The sequence below is a fragment of the Scyliorhinus torazame genome, chromosome 5 (assembly GCF_047496885.1).
Source record: "Scyliorhinus torazame isolate Kashiwa2021f chromosome 5, sScyTor2.1, whole genome shotgun sequence".
NCBI lineage: Eukaryota > Metazoa > Chordata > Chondrichthyes > Carcharhiniformes > Scyliorhinidae > Scyliorhinus > Scyliorhinus torazame.
Window position 1 is genome coordinate 140,333,562 of NC_092711.1, and position 18,937 is coordinate 140,352,498.

Here is an 18,937-nt window from a genome sequence, read left to right on the forward strand (position 1 = left end):
TAGTGGTGGCGATGGATGCCGAGAAAGCATTTGATAGAGTGGAGTGGGATTATTTGTGGGAGGTGTTGAGGAGATTTGGCTTTGGGGACGGGTATATCAGGTGGGTACAGTTGCTGTATAGGGCCCCGATGGCGAGCGTGGTCATGAATGGACGGGGGTCTGACTATTTTCGGCTCCATGGAGGGACGAGGCAGGGATGTCCTCTGTCCCCGTTATTGTTTGCACTGGCGATTGAACCCCTGGCCATGGCACTGAGGGGTTCCAGGAAGTGGAGGGGAGTACTTGGGGGCGAGGGCGGGGGGGGGGGGGAGAAGAACACCGGGTATCTCTATATGCGGATGATTTGTTGCTATATGTGGCGGACCCGGCGGAGGGGATGCCAGAGATAATGCGGATACATGGGGAGTTTGGGGATTTTTCAGGGTATAAACTGAACATGGGGAAAAGTGAGTTATTTGTGGTGCACCCGGGGGAGCAGAGCAGAGAGATAGAGGATTTACCGTTGAGGAAGGTAACAAGGGACTTCCGGTACCTGGGGATCCAGATAGCCAAGAATTGGGGTACATTACATAGGCTTAATTTAACACGGTTGGTGGAACAGATGGAGGAGGATTTCAAGAGATGGGACATGGTGTCCTTGTCATTGGCAGGTAGGGTGCAGGCGGTTAAAATGGTGGTCCTCCCGAGATTCCTTTTTGTGTTCCAGTGCCTCCCGGTGGTGATCACGAAGGCTTTTTTCAAAAGAATTGAGAAGAGCATTATGAGTTTTGTGTGGGCTGGGAAGACCCCGAGAGTGAGGCGGGGATTCTTGCAGCATAGTAGGGACAGGGGGGGGCTGGCACTACCGAGCCTAAGTGAGTACTCCTGGGCCGCCAATGTTTCAATGGTGTGTAAGTGGATGGGAGAAGGGGAGGGAGCGGCCTGGAAGAGAATGGAGAGGGCGTCCTGCAAGGGGACTAGCCTGCAAGCAATGGTGACGGCGCGGTTGCCGTTCTCACCAAAGAAATACACCACAAGCCCGGTGGTGGTGGCTACATTGAAAATTTGGGGGCAGTGGAGACGGCATAGGGGAGGAACGGGAGCTTCGGTGCGGTCCCCGATAAGAAACAATCATAGGTTCGTTCCGGGGAGAATGGATGGGGGATTTGGAGCATGGCAAAGAGCTGGGGTAGTACAATTAAGAGATCTATTTGTAGATGGGACGTTTGCGAGTTTGGGAGCGCTGTCGGAGAAATATGGATTGCCGCAAGGGAATGCATTTCGGTACATGCAATTGAGGGCTTTTGCGAGGCAACAGGTGAGGGAATTCCCGCAGCTCCCGACGCAGGAGGTGCAGGATAGAGTGATCTCAGAGACATGGGTGGGGGATGGTAAGCTGTCGGACATATACAGGGAGATGAGGGATGAGGGGGAGATCATAGTAGATGAGCTGAAAGGGAAATGGGAAGAAGAACTGGGGGAGGAGATTGAGGAGGGGCTGTGGGCGGATGCCCTACGTAGGATAAACTCATCGTCCTCGTGTGCCAGGCTAAGCCTGATACAATTTAAGGTGCTACACAGGGCGCATATGACTGGAGCACGGCTTAGTAAATTTTTTGGGGTAGAGGATAGGTGTGGGAGATGCTCGAGAGGCCCAGCGAATCACACCCACATGTTCTGGTCATGCCCGGTACTACAGGGGTTCTGGGTGGGGGTGGCAAGGGTGCTTTCGAAGGTGGTGGGGGTCCGGGTCGAACCAAGCTGGGGGTTGGCTATATTTGGGGTTGCAGAAGAGCCGGGAGTGCAGGAGGCGAGAGAGGCTGACGTGTTGGCCTTTGCGTCCCTTGTAGCCCGGCGCAGGATATTGTTAATCTGGAACGAAGCCAAACCCCCGGGGGTGGAGACCTGGATAAACGATATGGCAGGGTTCATAAAGTTAGAACGGATTAAGTTTGTGTTAAGGGGTTCGGCTCAGGGGTTCACCAGGCGGTGGCAACCGTTCGTCGACTACCTCACAGAAAGATAGAGGGAATGGGAAAGAAGTAGATAACAGCAGCAACCCAGGGGGGAGGGATCGGACGGACTCTCAGGGATGTTATTGTATATGTACAGGTATTTGGTATATGTAATTGTATATTGGATTGTTGGACTGTATTTTTGGAGAGTATTTATCTTGGACAAGGCAGTTGCCATTTAGTTTAATTTTGTTTTTTTGTTTTTGTTTATATATATTATTTATTTATTTGTTTAAAACTGGCCACGGTTATTTATATTGCTTTATTGCTGTGTAAAAGAAACACTACGTATTGTTATGTTTGGCCAAAAAAACTTGAATAAAATATATTTAAAAAAAAAAAGAACTTCTTAGACCTACCTGCAAGTGACCTGCCTTCCACCAGCACACAGCCATCCTGCAAAATGGACAGCGTCCGCCCGCCGCTCCGCATCACTGGTAACCTAGGGGCCAACTGGAAGATATTCAAACAACGCTTCCAGCTCTACCTTGAAGCCACAGACCGGGAAGCTGCCTCAGACACCAGGAAGATCGCTCTCTTGCTATCCACGGCCGGTGAACATGCCATCCACATTTTCAATTCTCTCACCTTTGCTGATGGTGAAGATAAACCAAAATTCAAGACGGTCCTCCTCAAGTTTGACAGTCACTGCAACATCGAGGTGAATGAAAGTTGAGCGCTATGTATTCCAACAGCGTTTGCAGGGTAAGGATGAACCTTTCCACTCCTTTCTCACCCACCTCCGCATCCTTGCGCAGTCCTGTAATTACGGGCCCACCTCCGACTCCATGATACGCGTCCAGATTGTTTTCGGTGTTCAGTCGGAACCCTACGCCAGCAGCTCCTCAAGGTAAAGCAGCTCACCCTAGCGATTGCCATTGAGACCAGCTTGCTACACGAACACGCCATTAGTCGGTGTTCCCACATCCAAGCGGCTGAAACGACGCGGCAAGATCCCCACGAGGCAGAACGGGTCCAAGCAAATCCAGGGCCTCAGCCTGGATGAGGGCAGCCATTTTGCGCACTTTTTGCGGACTCCTGTGCTTGTGCGCACCGAACGAGGGGACGGTGACGTCGACGAACGTACTGCGCAGGCGCACACCACATACGACTGCACAGCGCATGCACGGTGGCACAGCGAACGAGGCGACGGCGACGTCGCCGAACGTACTGCGCAGGCGGGCACCATGTACGACCGCATCGCGCATGCGCGGTGGCGCAGCGAATGTACCGACGCTACAATGTGCGGCAACAGTGGCTCCGCCCACTTAAAGCGGCAATGCCCTGCCAAACCCCAACAATGCCTGAGATGTGGCAAATTTGGCCACTATGCTGCTTTCGGCAGATCAGCTCAGCCTGCCAACTCTTGTCGCTCCAGCCAGCCTCGCAGGAATGTCCGGGTCATTCAACCCACGGTCACCGAGTCCGATTCGGACCTGCTACTCGATATTGACGCCGAGGACCCGAAGGTGCCTTTTCGAGTCGGTATCGTTACCAAAAACAGGGTGTCCCCAAAGCAAAGAATCCAGCCTCTATCGGTATACAGCATCGATCCAGACTATAAGTGGTGTGCCCCCGTTACGGTCATCGGTCCCAAATACGATTCCGCCTGGACACTGGTGCCTCCGCCAATCTCAATGCGCGGTCTGACCTCCAAAGCCTTTGTGTCAAACCGGCCATCCTGTCATCAGCCTGCCAGCTGTTAGATTATAATGGCAATGCCATTGCTGCCAGCGGCTCATGCCAACTTGAAGTGACGCACAGGTCTCGCAAAGCCATCCTTCCCTTTTTAAATCGTGGGCTCCTCGAAAGCCTCCCTGTTTGGCACGCAGGCATGCAAGCTGTTGAACCTAGTTCAGAGAGTTCCCTCGCTCTCTCTCCTGCTGACGCATCTGCCTTTCAGGACACTGACTTCAGGGCGCAGCTCGATGCCATTATCAACCAGTACCATGATGTCCTCGAGGGCATGGGCACGCTCCCGTACACCTACAAGGTTTTATTAAAACCGGATGCCACGCCTGTGGTGCACGCACCTCGCAGGGTCCCAGCACCCCTTAAGGACCGCCTCAAGCAGCAGCTGCAAGACCTCCAGAACCAAGGAGTGATTTCCAAAGTCACGGAACTGACCGACTGGGTCAGCTCCATGGTGTGTGTAAAAAAGCTTTCCGGCGAATTGAGAATTTGCATTGATCCCAAGGATCTAAATCGCAATATTATGAGAGAGCACTATCCAATTCCCAAGGGCGAAGAGCTCACAGAGATGGCTCGCGCCAAGCTCTTCACCAAACTCGATGCCTCAAAAAGGATTCTGGCAAATCCAGCTGGATAAATCCAGCAGGAAACTCTGCACATTTCACACCCCCTTTGGCAGATATTGTTACAACAGGATGCCGTTTGGGATCATATCTGCATCAGAAGTGTTCCATAGGATTATGGAACAAATGATGGAAGGCATTGAAGGTGTTCGCGTCTATGTCGATGACATAATCATTTGGTCCACCACCCCGCAGGAGCATGTTAGTCGCCTCCGGCGCGTATTCAGACGTATACATGAGCATGGCCTCCGACTCAACAGGGCCAAATGCTCTTTTGGTCAGACGGAACTCAAGTTCCTTGGGGCCCACATCTCCCAATTGGGTGTGCAGCCGGATGCGGACAAGGTAGCTGCCATCACAGCTATAAAAACACCAGAGGACAAGAAGGCGGTCCTCCGATTTTTGGGCATGGTCAATTTTTTAGGGGAATTCATCCCTCACCTCGCCTCTCATACCACGGCTCTCAGGAACCTGGTCAGGAAGACGACAGACTTCCAATGGCTCCCTGCCCACGAGCGCGAATGGAGAGAACTCAAGACAAAACTGACCACAGCCCCGGTCTTAGCTTTCTTTGATCCAGCAAAGGAGACCAAGATTTCGACCGATGCCAGTCAATCCGGCACTGGGGCAGTGCTCCTTCAATGTGATGAGGCCTCATCATGGGCCCCCGTTGCATATGCGTCACGTGCGATGACCCCCACGGAGCAGCTCTACACGCAGGTAGAAAAGGAGTGCCTGAGCCTTCTGACCGGGGTGGTTAGGTTTCATGATTATGTGTATGGACTTCCTCAATTCACCGTCGAGACCGACCATCGCCCGCTGGTCAATATAATACAGAAAGACTTGAACGACATGACGCCTCGCCTCCAGCGTATTCTTCTCAAGCTCCGGCGATACGACTTCCAGCTGGTGTACACCCCAGGCAAAGACCTCAACATTGCTGACGCTCTCTCCAGGGTAGTCAACACTCCATGTGACCCAGCGGGATATGTCTGCCAGGTTGACGCCCATGTGGCATTCGCGGCCTCCAATCTACCTGCCACGGATGATCGCCTCGTCCAAATTCGCCGCGAGACGGCGGCTGACCCCTTGCTACAGCGTGTCATGAGCCACCTAACGGACGGGTGGCTCAAATGCCAATGCCCTCAATTCTATAATGTCAGAGATGGTCTGGCGGGAGTAGACGGGGTTCTTCTAAAACTGGACCACATTGTCATCCCACATAGCATGCGCCAGCTTGTCCTGGAACAACTACACGAGGGCCACCTTGGCGTGGAAAAGTGCCACCGACAGGCACGAGAGGCAGTGTACTGGCCCGGCATTAATGAGGACATAGCCAACACAGTGCTCAACTGTCCCACTTGTCAGCGCTTCCAGCCAGCCCAACCAAGCAAGACCCTGCAGCCCCATGAGTTGGTCACATCACCATGGACCAAGGTGGGCATCAATCTGTTCCACGCGCTGGGTAGAAACTATGTCCTGATCGTGGACTGCTTTTCAAATTGCCCGGAAGTGATACGGTTGCACGACCTCAACTCGTCTGCAGTCATTCGTGCATGTAAAGAAACCTTTGCTCAACACGGCATCCCGCTCACGGTTATGTCGGACAATGGCCCTGCTTCGCCAGCCAAGAATGGTCCAACTTTGCCAGGCGGTACAATTTTCCCCATGTGACATACCGTCCCCTGTACCCTCAATCCAACGGCAAAGCGGAGAAGGGAGTACATATAGTCAAACGGCTCCTATGCAAGCCTGCCGATGCTGAGTCCGATTTCTACCTTTCCTTGCTGGCCTATCGCTCCGCTCCACTGTCCACTGGCCTGTCGCCAGCCCAGTTACTCATGGGTCGCACCCTGAGGACGACGGTGCCGTCCATCCATGTCCCAGACCTCGACCACTTTCTGGTCCTTCGCCGGATGCAGCTGTCTCGTGCACAGCACAAGGCAACTCATGACTCCCGTGCAGCTGATCTCCCTGCTCTGGCTCCAGATGACAACGTCCGCGTCCATCTTCCAGATGGTGGCTGGTCTGCAACTGCTGTTGTCCTTCTGCAGGTGCCCCCCTCCCCCCACTCGTTCCTGGTTCATCTACAGGATGGCTCTATTCTGCGCCGCAATCGACGCGTCCTTCGTCTCGTTCCACACTCGCCACGTGATCCTGCCATGGACTATGCAGAGCTCCCTGTCACTCTGCCTCCCCCTGACTTTGACGCAGTCAAGCCCGCTCCTGAACCGGCGGCTCTCGACCCACCCTTGAGGCGGTCAACCAGAATTTGTCGCCCACCTCAGAGACTAAATTTATGAACTTTTTCGAAATTATGGACTCTCTCAATTGTCTCGTTGCTTTGTTTGATCGTTTCCCTGGTTTGTATATAGTGTTGATCTCGTTACTCTTGTTGCAAACTGCTTCTCTGCACCAGGCACCTTCCCATGTAAATAGCTTAAGTTCTCGTGTACCTAGTCCAGTAAATATGTCTTCGCACCCCACACGTAGTTCGGAACATTCTCACCACACATTATTTATTGCCACACACATACATTTCTTTATAAAAAGGGGGATGTCATAATATACACCAGTATATCATGGTGCAGACACACACACTGATGGACACACAGCAAGACCAATCAACACACACAACACCGCAGCCAATCACCAGTTAGAGCACACTCACTATGTAGACAGAGGGCATCAGAGTTCCCGCTCATTCGGGATGCAGCTTCTCAGAAGGACAGAGCTTACAGCACAGATCTTCACCGTGTGCTGAGTGCATCGACTGGTTAGGACAGGCATAGGTCTTTAATTTAATCTAACATTGTGTTAACCCACAGTGAAAGTATGTTCAACAGTTTCTAACTTAATAAAATAGTGTTGTACTATTTTAAGTGTTGGTGGCCTGTATGTGTTCCACGGATCCAGAGCACCCAACACAACAAACACATATCTCTGTCTGATATTATATCTCTCCATAGCAAGATGGCGCCAGAGTGTGACGACCCTGTGCAAGCTCTCTCCACAGATCCTCTTATAAGCTTACTAACCTTTTAAAAGTTAATTCTAACAATAATTCCCGTACCAGCCTCCCCGAACAGGCGCCAGAATGTGGCGACTAGGGGCTTTTCACAGTAACTTCATTGCGGTGATAATGTAAGCCGACTTGTGACAATAAAGATTATTATCTCTAACCTTTCTCTTTTATGTTCTCTTGCAGGTCTGAAGCTCTTCACATGATGATTTTGGGGGTTTCCCTCAGTCTGGTCTCAGTAAATAGACCAAGTCGGATTGTAGGTAAAATCTATTTTATTCTAAACAGCTTGCAAGCCTGACTTTCTCTGATAACAGCAGGACACCACACCAGAGTTCATGAGATTTCCAGAGCAAGTGAGAACAAAGACACAAAGCATCTTGTTTCATAACATCAATGTAGCATCAAGTTACGCACACACACGACCAAATAAGGTCCCGTCGATTTCGGCGGGAGAACAGCTGGTGAGTGGTGAGTCAGTTTCAGCGGGAGCATTGCGGAAGGAGGTTGCTGGGAGGTAAGTCAACCTTTAAAAGCACTTGTCTTTGCAGGGGCAGGCCAGTCGATTTCGGCGGCGTGAGAACAGCTGGTGAGTGGTGAGTCAGTTTCAGCGGGAGCATTGCGGAAGGAGGTTGCTGGGAGGTAAGTCAACCTTTAAAAGCACTTGTCTTTGCAGGGGCAGGCCAGTCGATTTCGGCGGGAGAACAGCTGGTGAGTGGTGAGTCAGTTTCAGCGGGAGCATTGCGGAAGGAGGTTGCTGGGAGGTAAGTCAACCTTTAAAAGCACTTGTCTTTGCAGGGGCAGGCCAGTCGATTTCGGCGGCTTGAGAACAGCTGGCTGGTTAGTCAATTTCAGCAGGAGCTGAGAATTTTTTTTATTTTTTTTTATTTTAAATTAGTTTTTTAGGTGGGAACAGGAAGTCGACCCGCGGACGTCTGGGAAGACCCTCCCCAATAAATTCTGGTGGAGAGGAAACCCGAGACACTACACGTGTAGTGTCTCCCACCCGCCCTCCTCCTCTAACCTAATAATAAAACCCATTGGTCTGAGGTAAGTACCATATTTTATTATATTATTATTATTTTTTAGCCAGATCTTGGTAGAAAGTTAGAGGAATGGCAGGGAAGGGAGTGCAATGTTCCTCCTGCAGGATGTTCGAGGTGAGGGATGCAGTTAGTGTCCCTGCTGATTTTACCTGCAGGAAGTGCTGCCATCTCCAGCTCCTCCAAGACCGAGTTAGGGAACTGGAGCTGGAGTTGGAAGAACTTCGGATCATTCGGGAGGCAGAAGGGGTCATAGATAGCAGCTTCAGGGAATTAGTTACACCAAAGATTGGAGATAGGTGGGTAACTGTAAGAGGGACTGGGAAAAAACAGTCAGTGCAGGGATCCCCTGCGGTCGTTCCCCTGAGAAACAAGTATACCGCTTTGGATACTTGTGGGGGGGACGACTTACCAGGGGTAAGCCATGGGGTACGGGCCTCTGGCACGGAGTCTGTCCCTGTTGCTCAGAAGGGAAGGGGGGAAGAGGAGCAGAGCATTAGTAATTGGGGACTCTATAGTCAGGGGCACAGATAGGAGATTTTGTGGGAGCGTGAGAGACTCACGTTTGGTATGTTGCCTCCCAGGTGCAAGGGTACGTGATGTCTCGGATCGTGTTTTCCGGGTCCTTAGGGGGGAGGGGGAGCAGCCCCAAGTCGTGGTCCACATTGGCACCAACGACATAGGTAGGAAAGGGGACAAGGATGTCAGGCAGGCTTTCAGGGAGCTAGGATGGAAGCTCAGAACTAGAACAAACAGAGTTGTTATCTCTGGGTTGTTGCCCGTGCCACGTGATAGTGAGATGAGGAATAAGGAGAGAGAGCATTTAAACACGTGGCTACAGGGATGGTGCAGGCGGGAGGGATTCAGATTTTTGGATAACTGGGGCTCTTTCTGGGGAAGGTGGGACCTCTACAGACAGGATGGTCTACATCTGAACCTGAGGGGCACAAATATCCTGGGGGGGAGATTTGTTAGTGCTCTTTGGGGGGGTTTAAACTAATGCAGCAGGGGCATGGGAACCTGGATTGTAGTTTTAGGGTAAGGGAGAATGAGAGTATAGAGGTCAGGAGCACAGATTTGACATCGCAGGAGGGGGCCAGTGTTCAGGTAGGTGGTTTGAAGTGTGTCTACTTCAATGCCAGGAGTATACGAAACAAGGTAGGGGAACTGGCAGCGTGGGTTGGTACCTGGGACTTCGATGTTGTGGCCATTTCGGAGACATGGATAGAGCAGGGACAGGAATGGATGTTGCAGGTTCCGGGGTTTAGGTGTTTTAGTAAGCTCAGAGAAGGAGGCAAAAGAGGGGGAGGTGTGGCGCTGCTAGTCAAGAGCAGTATTACGGTGGCGGAGAGGATGCTAGATGGGGACTCTTCTGCCGAGGTAGTATGGGCTGAAGTTAGAAACAGGAAAGGAGAGGTCACCCTGTTGGGAGTTTTTTATAGGCCTCCTAATAGTTCTAGGGATGTAGAGGAAAGGATGGCGAAGATGATTCTGGATATGAGCGAAAGTAACAGGGTAGTTATTATGGGAGATTTTAACTTTCCAAATATTGACTGGAAAAGATATAGTTCGAGTACAATAGATGGGTCGTTTTTTGTACAGTGTGTGCAGGAGGGTTTCCTGAAACAATATGTTGACAGGCCAACAAGAGGCGAGGCCACGTTGGATTTGGTTTTGGGTAATGAACCAGGCCAGGTGTTGGATTTGGAGGTAGGAGAGCACTTTGGGGACAGTGACCACAATTCGGTGACGTTTACGTTAATGATGGAAAGGGATAAGTATACACCGCAGGGCAAGAGTTATAGCTGGGGGAAGGGCAATTATGATGCCATTAGACGTGACTTGGGGGGGATAAGGTGGAGAAGTAGGCTGCAAGTGTTGGGCACACTGGATAAGTGGGGCTTGTTCAAGGATCAGCTACTGCGTGTTCTTGATAAGTATGTACCGGTCAGACAGGGAGGAAGGCGTCGAGCGAGGGAACCGTGGTTTACCAAGGAAGTGGAATCTCTTGTTAAGAGGAAGAAGGAGGCCTATGTGAAGATGAAGTGTGAAGTTTCGGTTGGGGCAATGGATAGTTACAAGGTAGCGAGGAAGGATCTAAAGAGAGAGCTAAGACGAGCAAGGAGGGGACATGAGAAGTATTTGGCAGGAAGGATCAAGGAAAACCCAAAAGCTTTCTATAGGTATGTCAGGAATAAGCGAATGACTAGGGAAAGAGTAGGACCAGTCAAGGACAGGGATGGGAAATTGTGTGTGGAGTCTGAAGAGATAGGCGAGATATTAAATGAATATTTTTCGTCAGTATTCACTCAGGAAAAAGATAATGTTGTGGAGGAGAATGCTGAGCCCCAGGCTAATAGAATAGATGGCATTGAGGTACGTAGGGAAGAGGTGTTGGCAATTCTGGACAGGCTGAAAATAGATAAGTCCCCGGGACCTGATGGGATTTATCCTAGGATTCTATGGGAGGCCAGGGAAGAGATTGCTGGACCTTTGGCTTTGATTTTTATGTCATCATTGGCTACAGGAATAGTGCCAGAGGACTGGAGGACAGCAAATGTGGTCCCTTTGTTCAAAAAGGGGAGCAGAGACAACCCCGGCAACCATAGGCCGGTGAGCCTCACGTCTGTAGTGGGTAAAGTCTTGGAGGGGATTATAAGAGACAAGATTTATAATCATCTAGATAGGAATAATATGATCAGGGATAGTCAGCATGGCTTTGTGAAGGGTAGGTCATGCCTCACAAACCTTATTGAGTTCTTTGAGAAGGTGACTGAACAGGTAGACGAGGGGAGAGCAGTTGATGTGGTGTATATGGATTTCAGCAAAGCGTTTGATAAGGTTCCCCACGGTAGGCTATTGCAAAAAATACGGAGGCTGGGGATTGAGGGTGATTTAGAGATGTGGATCAGAAATTGGCTAGCTGAAAGAAGACAGAGGGTGGTGGTTGATGGGAAATGTTCAGAATGGAGTACAGTCACAAGTGGAGTACCACAAGGATCTGTTCTGGGGCCGTTGCTGTTTGTCATTTTTATCAATGACCTAGAGGAAGGCGCAGAAGGGTGAGTAAATTTGCAGACGATACTAAAGTCGGTGGTGTTGTCGATAGTGTGGAAGGATGTAGCAGATTACAGAGGGATATAGATAAGCTGCAGAGCTGGGCCGAGAGGTGGCAAATGGAGTTTAATGTAGAGAAGTGTGAGGTGATTCACTTTGGAAGGAATAACAGGAATGCGGAATATTTGGCTAATGGTAAAGTTCTTGAAAGTGTGGATGAGCAGAGGGATCTAGGTGTCCATGTACATAGATCCCTGAAAGTTGCCACCCAGGTTGATAGGGTTGTGAAGAAGGCCTATGGAGTGTTGGCCTTTATTGGTAGAGGGATTGAGTTTCGGAGTCGGGAGGTCATGTTGCAGCTGTACAGAACTCTGGTACGGCCGCATTTGGAGTATTGCGTACAGTTCTGGTCACCGCATTATAGGAAGGACGTGGAGGCTTTGGAGCGGTTGCAGAGGAGATTTACCAGGATGTTGCCTGGTATGGAGGGAAAATCTTATGAGGAAAGGCTGATGGACTTGAGGTTGTTTTCGTTGGAGAGAAGAAGGTTAAGAGGAGACTTAATAGAGGCATACAAAATGATCAGGGGGTTGGATAGGGTGGACAGTGAGAGCCTTCTCCCGCGGATGGATATGGCTGGCACGAGGGGACATAACTTTAAACTGAGGGGTAATAGATATAGGACAGAGGTCAGAGGTAGGTTCTTTACGCAAAGAGTAGTGAGGCCGTGGAATGCCCTACCTGCTACAGTGGTGAACTCGCCAACATTGAGGGCATTTAAAAGTTTATTGGATAAACATATGGATGATAATGGCATAGTGTAGGTTGGATGGCTTTTGTTTCGGTGCAACATCGTGGGCCGAAGGGCCTATACTGCGCTGTATTGTTCTATGTTCTAAGGTAACAATGGCAAATGTAAGGTTTTCATCGGTTTTCCCACATTCCTTGGCCTAGCCATATAAGGGGAGCTTTGCAATTACTGACCCCAATAGTTTCATCTCACATTCCTTAACCTTGAGGCCCCTTTCTCCCAGTATCCCCTGCAACAAAGAAATGGTCCCAGTGGCTGCCCATCCCCCTCTTCATGCTTTGCGAAATCCCAGTTACAGGCAATTCCAGACTGCTACCCATTTTCTCCAGCCTAAGGTCTGCTACCCTATGCCTCTATTCTCCTGTATTAGGATCTGCTCCTAACTTTGCCTAACCACTTATAGCTACTTATCCCATTCTAACACCATGCTCTTTTGTTCAATTCCTCACACATATCTTCTCTACTGCAGTACTACACTCCATATGCTCACCCATTGCCTGTGCCGATGTATTTACATTGTGTATTTATGTATGTTTTTTCATGTATGGAATGATCTGCTGGACTGCACACAGAACAATACTTATCACTGTACCTCGGTACACATGACAATAAAATGAATCCAATCCAATATTAATTTACTGTCCCCATAAATGTCAGCCACCTCCTGGGGAAACCAGCCCTTTAATTGTGAACATTAGGACTTCCGGGTGCGGCGATGACCAGCTGAGTCGCACGTTTCGGCAGCTCCCTGTGAAACGGACTTTTGGGCTCTTGATAGGAGCCCCAACGGCAATTTTAACGGCTGAAAACACCGTGCGGTAAACCAGAAGGGTGTTCCCCCTGGACACGGATGGAAAAAGGAGAGGAAAGTGGCCGGATTGCAGCGGATCCTTTGGAACAACGGCAAGGAAGGCAAGCAGAAACCAAGATGGCGTCGGAAGGTGGCAGTTTCATATGGGGCCCTGAACAACAAGAGTTTTTGAAACGCTGCGTGGAGGAGATAAAAAAGGAAATGAAGAAAGAGTTGTTGGCCCCGATATTACAGGCGATTGAAGGGCTGAAAGAGGAACAAAAGACCCAGGAGCAGGAGCTTCGGGTCGTGAAGGCGAAAGCAGCTGAGAATGAAAACGATATACAGGGCCTGGTGGTGAAGTCGGAGATACAGGAGGCACACCAGAAACGATCTGTGGAGAGGTTGGAGGCACTGGAAAATAACGCAAGGAGGAACAACTTGAGGATTCTTGGCCTTCCTGAAGGTGTGGAGGGGGCGGACGTCGGGGCATATGTGAGCACGATGCTGCACTCGTTAATGGGAGTGGAGGCCCCGACGGGTCCGTTGGAGGTGGAGGGAGCATACCGAGTTATGGTGCGAGGACCGAGAGCAGGAGAAGCTCCCAGAGCCATAGTGGTGAGATTTCTCCGTTTTAAGGATAGAGAAATGGTCCTTAGATGGGCGAAGAAAACTCGGTGTAGTAAATGGGAGAACGCGGTGATCCGCGTCTATCAAGATTGGAGTGCGGAGGTGGCGAGAAGGAGGGCGAGCTTTAATCGGGCCAAAGCGGTACTTCACAAAAAAAAGATAAAGTTTGGAATGCTGCAACCGGCAAGACTGTGGGTCACATATCAAGGGAGGCACCACTACTTTGAGACGGCGGATGAAGCGTGGACTTTTATTGTAGAAGAAAAATTGGAATGATTGGACTACGAAAATGAACGTTTGGACAAAGTGGTGGGACGAGTGGGGGGGGGGGGGGGCGAAGAGGGATTGTATTGTATGATTAATCCTGCGGTATGGTAACTTTTCTTTCTCCCACAGGTGGTGATGGGGGGAGGTGGGGAGGGAGAGGAGATGGGGCGTTGGCCATGGGAGGCGGGGCCGAGGGAGAGGCGCGGGCTTGGTTCCCGCGCTATGATAATTATGGCGGGAATAGAGAAGCAGGAAGGAGGGGGCACCGCACGGGGCGAGCCGTGATCACGGGGGGAAGCCGAGGTCAGCCAGAGTTTGCTGACTTCTGGGAGCAACATGGGGGGAGTAATTACGCTAGCGGGGGGTCTAGCGGGGGGGGGGGGGGAGGGGGGAATTACTGGGTTGCTGCTGCTGGGGAAAGGGGGGAGTGGGTGCGGGAAAGGATGGGCGGGGGGGCACCATCTGGGAGAAATACAGCCGCGTGGGAACTGGGCGAGAAGCTGGAAAAAGATGATGGCTAACCGGCAAGGGGGGGGGGGGGGGGAAGCCCCCCAACTCGGCTGATCACGTGGAACGTGAGGGGGCTTAACGGGCCGATAAAGAGGGCACGAGTACTCGCACACCTTAAGAAACTTAAAGCAGATGTGGTCATGTTACAGGAAACGCACCTGAAACTGATAGATCAGGTTAGGTTGCGCAAAGGATGGGTAGGGCAGGTGTTCCATTCGGGGCTGGATGCGAAAAACAGGGGGGTGGCTATATTAGTGGGGAAGCGGGTAATGTTCGAGGCAAAGACTATAGTGGCGGATAACGGGGGCAGATACGTGATGGTGAGTGGCAAATTACAGGGAGAGATGGTGGTGTTGGTAAACGTGTATGCCCCGAATTGGGACGATGCCAATTTTATGAGGCGAATGCTAGGACGCATCCCAGACCTAGAGACCGGAAAGCTGATAATGGGGGGAGACTTTAACACGGTGTTGGAACCAAGGCTGGATAGGTCGAAGTCCAGGACTGGTAGGAGGCCGGCAGCAGCCAAGGTGCTTAAGGATTTTATGGAGCAGATGGGAGGGGTGGACCCGTGGAGATTCAGTAGACCTAGGAGTAAGGAGTTCTCGTTTTTCTCCTATGTCCATAAAGTCTATCCACGCATAGACTTTTTTGTGTTGGGTAGGGCATTGATCCCGAGGGTGAGGGGAACGGAATATACGGCTATAGCCATTTCGGATCATGCCCCACACTGGGTAGACTTGGAGATAGGGGAGGAAACAAGAGGGCGTCCACCCTGGAGAATGGATATGGGACTAATGGCGGATGAGGGGGTGTGCTTAAGGGTGAGGGGATGCATTGAAAAGTACTTGGAACTCAATGACAATGGGGAGGTTCAGGTGGGAGTGGTCTGGGAGGCGTTGAAGGCGGTGGTTAGGGGGGAGCTGATATCAATAAGGACACATAAAGGGAAGCAGGAGAGTAAGGAACGGGAGCGGTTGTTGCAAGAACTTTTGAGGGTGGACAGACAGTATGCGGAAGCACCGGAGGAGGGACTGTATAGGGAAAGGCAAAGGCTGCATGTGGAATTTGACTTGCTGACCACAGGCACTGCAGAGGCACAATGGAGGAAGGCGCAGGGTGTACAGTATGAATATGGAGAGAAGGCGAGCAGATTGCTGGCACACCGATTGAGGAAAAGGGGAGCAGCGAGGGAAATAGGGGGGGTGAGAGACGAAGATGGAGAGACGGAGCGGGGAGCGGAGAGAGTGAATGAAGTGTTCAAGACATTTTATAAAAAATTGTATGAAGCTCAACCCCCGGATGGGAGGGAGAGAATGATGGAGTTTTTGGATCGGCTGGAAATTCCCAAGGTGGAAGAGCAGGAAAGGATGGGATTGGGAGCACAGATCACGGTAGAAGAAGTGGTGAAAGGAATTAGGAACATGCAGACGGGAAAGGCCCCGGGACCGGACGGATTCCCAGTTGAATTTTACAGAAAATATTTGGACTTGCTCGCCCCGCTACTGACGAGGACCTTCAACGAGGCAAAGGAAAGGGGACAACTGCCCCCGACTATGTCAGAAGCAACGATATCGCTTCTTTTAAAGAAGGAAAAGGATCCGCTACAATGCGGGTCCTACAGACCAATCTCCCTCCTCAATGTAGATGCCAAGGTCTTGGCCAAGGTAATGGCAATGAGAATAGAGGAATGTGTCCCGGGGGTGGTTCATGAAGACCAAACTGGGTTTGTGAAGGGGAGACAGCTGAACACGAACATACGGAGGTTGTTAGGCGTAATGATGATGGCCCCACCAGAGGGTGAAACGGAGATAGTAGTGGCGATGGATGCCGAGAAAGCATTTGATAGAGTGGAGTGGGATTATCTGTGGGAGGTGTTGAGGAGATTTGGGTTCGGAGAGGGGTATGTTAGATGGGTGCAGCTGTTGTATAGGGCCCCAGTGGCGAGTGTGGTCACGAATGGACGGGGATCGGCATATTTTCGGCTCCACAGAGGGACAAGGCAGGGATGTCCTCTGTCCCCATTACTGTTTGCACTGGCGATTGAGCCCCTGGCGATAGCGCTGAGAGGTTCCAAGGGATGGAGGGGAATACTTAGGGGAGGAGAAGAACACCGGGTATCTTTATATGCGGATGATCTGCTACTATATGTGGCGGATCCAGCGGAGGGGATGCCAGAAATAATGCGGATACTTGGGGAGTTTGGGAATTTTTCAGGGTATAAATTGAACATGGGAAAGAGTGAGCTGTTTGTGGTGCATCCAGGGGAGCAGAGTAGAGAAATAGAAGACCTACCGTTGAGGAAGGTAACAAGAGACTTTCGTTACCTGGGGATCCAGATAGCTAAGAATTGGGGCACATTGCACAGGCTAAATTTGACGCGGTTGGTGGAACAGATGGAGGAAGATTTCAAGAGATGGGACATGGTAGCATTGTCAATGGCAGGGAGGGTGCAGGCAGTTAAGATGGTGGTCCTCCCGAGATTCCTTTTTGTGTTTCAGTGTCTCCCGGTGGTGATCACGAAGGCTTTTTTCAAAAGGATAGAAAAGAGTATTATGGGTTTTGTTTGGGCCGGGAAGACTCCGAGAGTGAGGAAGGGATTCTTACAGCGTAGTAGGGATAGGGGGGGGCTGGCACTACCGAGCCTAAGTGAGTATTATTGGGCCGCTAATATTTCAATGGTGAGTAAGTGGATGGGAGAGGAGGAAGGAGCGGCGTGGAAGAGATTAGAGAGGGCGTCCTGTAGGGGGACCAGCCTGCAGGCTATGGTGACAGCCCCATTGCCGTTCTCACCAAGGAACTATACCACGAGTCCGGTGGTGGTAGCTACACTGAAGATTTGGGGACAGTGGAGACGACATAGGGGAAAGACCGGAGCACTGGGGGGGTCCCCGATAAGAAACAACCATAGGTTTGCCCCGGGGGGAATGGATGGGGGATATGGAATGTGGCAAAGAGCAGGTATAACGCAATTGAAAGATCTGTTTGTGGATGGGAAGTTTGCGAGTCTGGGAGCGCTGACCGAGAAATATGGGTTGCCCCAAGGGAATGCATTCAGGTACATGCAATTGAGGGCTTTTGCGAGGCAGCAGGTGAGGGAATTCCCGCAGCTCCCGACACAAGAGGTGCAGGACAGAGTCATCTCAAAGAAATGGGTGGGGGACGGTAAGGTGTCGGATATATATAGGGAATTGAGAGACGAAGGGGAGACTATGATGGACGAACTAAAAGGGAAATGGGAAGAAGAGCTAGGGGAGGAGATTGAGGAGGGGATGTGGGCAGATGCCCTAAACAGGGTAAACTCGTCGTCCTCGTGCGCCAGGCTAAGCCTGATTCAGTTTAAGGTATTACACAGGGCACATATGACTGGAACACGGCTCAGTAAATTTTTTGGGGTGGAGGATAGGTGTGCGAGGTGCTCGAGAAGCCCAGCGAATCATACCCATATGTTTTGGTCATGCCCGGCACTACAGGGGTTTTGGATGGGGGTGACAAAGGTGCTTTCGAAAGTAGTAGGAGTCCGGGTCGAACCAAGCTGGGGGTTGGCTATATTTGGGGTTGCACAAGAGCCGGGAGTGCAGGAGGCGAAAGAGGCCGATGTTTTGGCCTTTGCGTCCCTAGTAGCCCGGCGCAGAATATTGCTAATGTGGAAAGAAGCCAAGCCCCCGGGGGTGGAGACCTGGATAAATGATATGGCGGGGTTCATAAAGTTAGAGCGGATTAAGTTCGTCCTAAGGGGGTCGGCTCAAGGGTTTACAAGGCGGTGGCAACCGTTCGTCGAATATCTTGCGGAAAGATAGATAGGGGAGAACAAAGAAGGCAGCAGCAGCAGCCCAGGACTTGGGGGGTGGGGGGGGGGGGGGTGTGGCCTGAGACAAGGCAGTTGCCAATTAGGGCTAGTTTTTATTTTTGTTATTTAATATTTATTTATTTGTTGTTGTTTTCTTTTGTTCTTGTTTAAATAAAAAAGGTCATTATTATCTGTATATTTATAATGTTGTGTAAAGGATGCACAATGTACTGTGTTGGTTGACCAAAAATTTTCAATAAAATATTATTTAAAAAAAAAAAAAATTGTGAACATTAGGAAAGAGAGCATCCTTTTAGCCAGACAAATAAATGTGTCAAGCTGAGGGAGTCTTTAAGAGAGAGAGAGAGACCTGGGCCAAGCTTTGCAGAGTCTGCACCCTCCCTGGATTCACTTCCTTTCCCTTCAGTTGCTGCAAGTGACCAATTGAAGGTCAGAATGAGAAAAGAAATGGAAAGGGGGAGAAAAGAAAGTGTTTGACTCACAGGTGCTGGAGGCAGGAGGGAGTTTCAGTCCGTGAGCAGCTCAATATCCAGCCACACAAAGCCCGCGCGCTGGTTCACTGGAGGACCAGAGTCCTTCCGGTCCGACAAGTCTTCCCTTTGACCTATGCCGGGCTGAAGGTCTGAATTGAAGGCGCGCGCGCATGTTTTGGGTATGATGCGCATGTGCGGATTGGGTGGGGACCGG

The 18,937-nt window shown here is 50.8% G+C and overlaps 1 long non-coding RNA gene across 1 annotated transcript in view; it reads right to left on the reverse strand.

The window, feature by feature from the left end:
• Positions 1–18,870, reverse strand: part of LOC140421904 (uncharacterized) — a 35,998-nt gene extending 17,128 nt beyond the window's left edge. Inside the window, exon 1 of the long non-coding RNA XR_011947161.1 lies at positions 18,733–18,870. This is a non-coding gene — a long non-coding RNA (uncharacterized lncRNA). The remainder of the gene's footprint in view (positions 1–18,732) is intronic.
• Between the last annotated feature and the right edge of the window lie 67 nt (positions 18,871–18,937).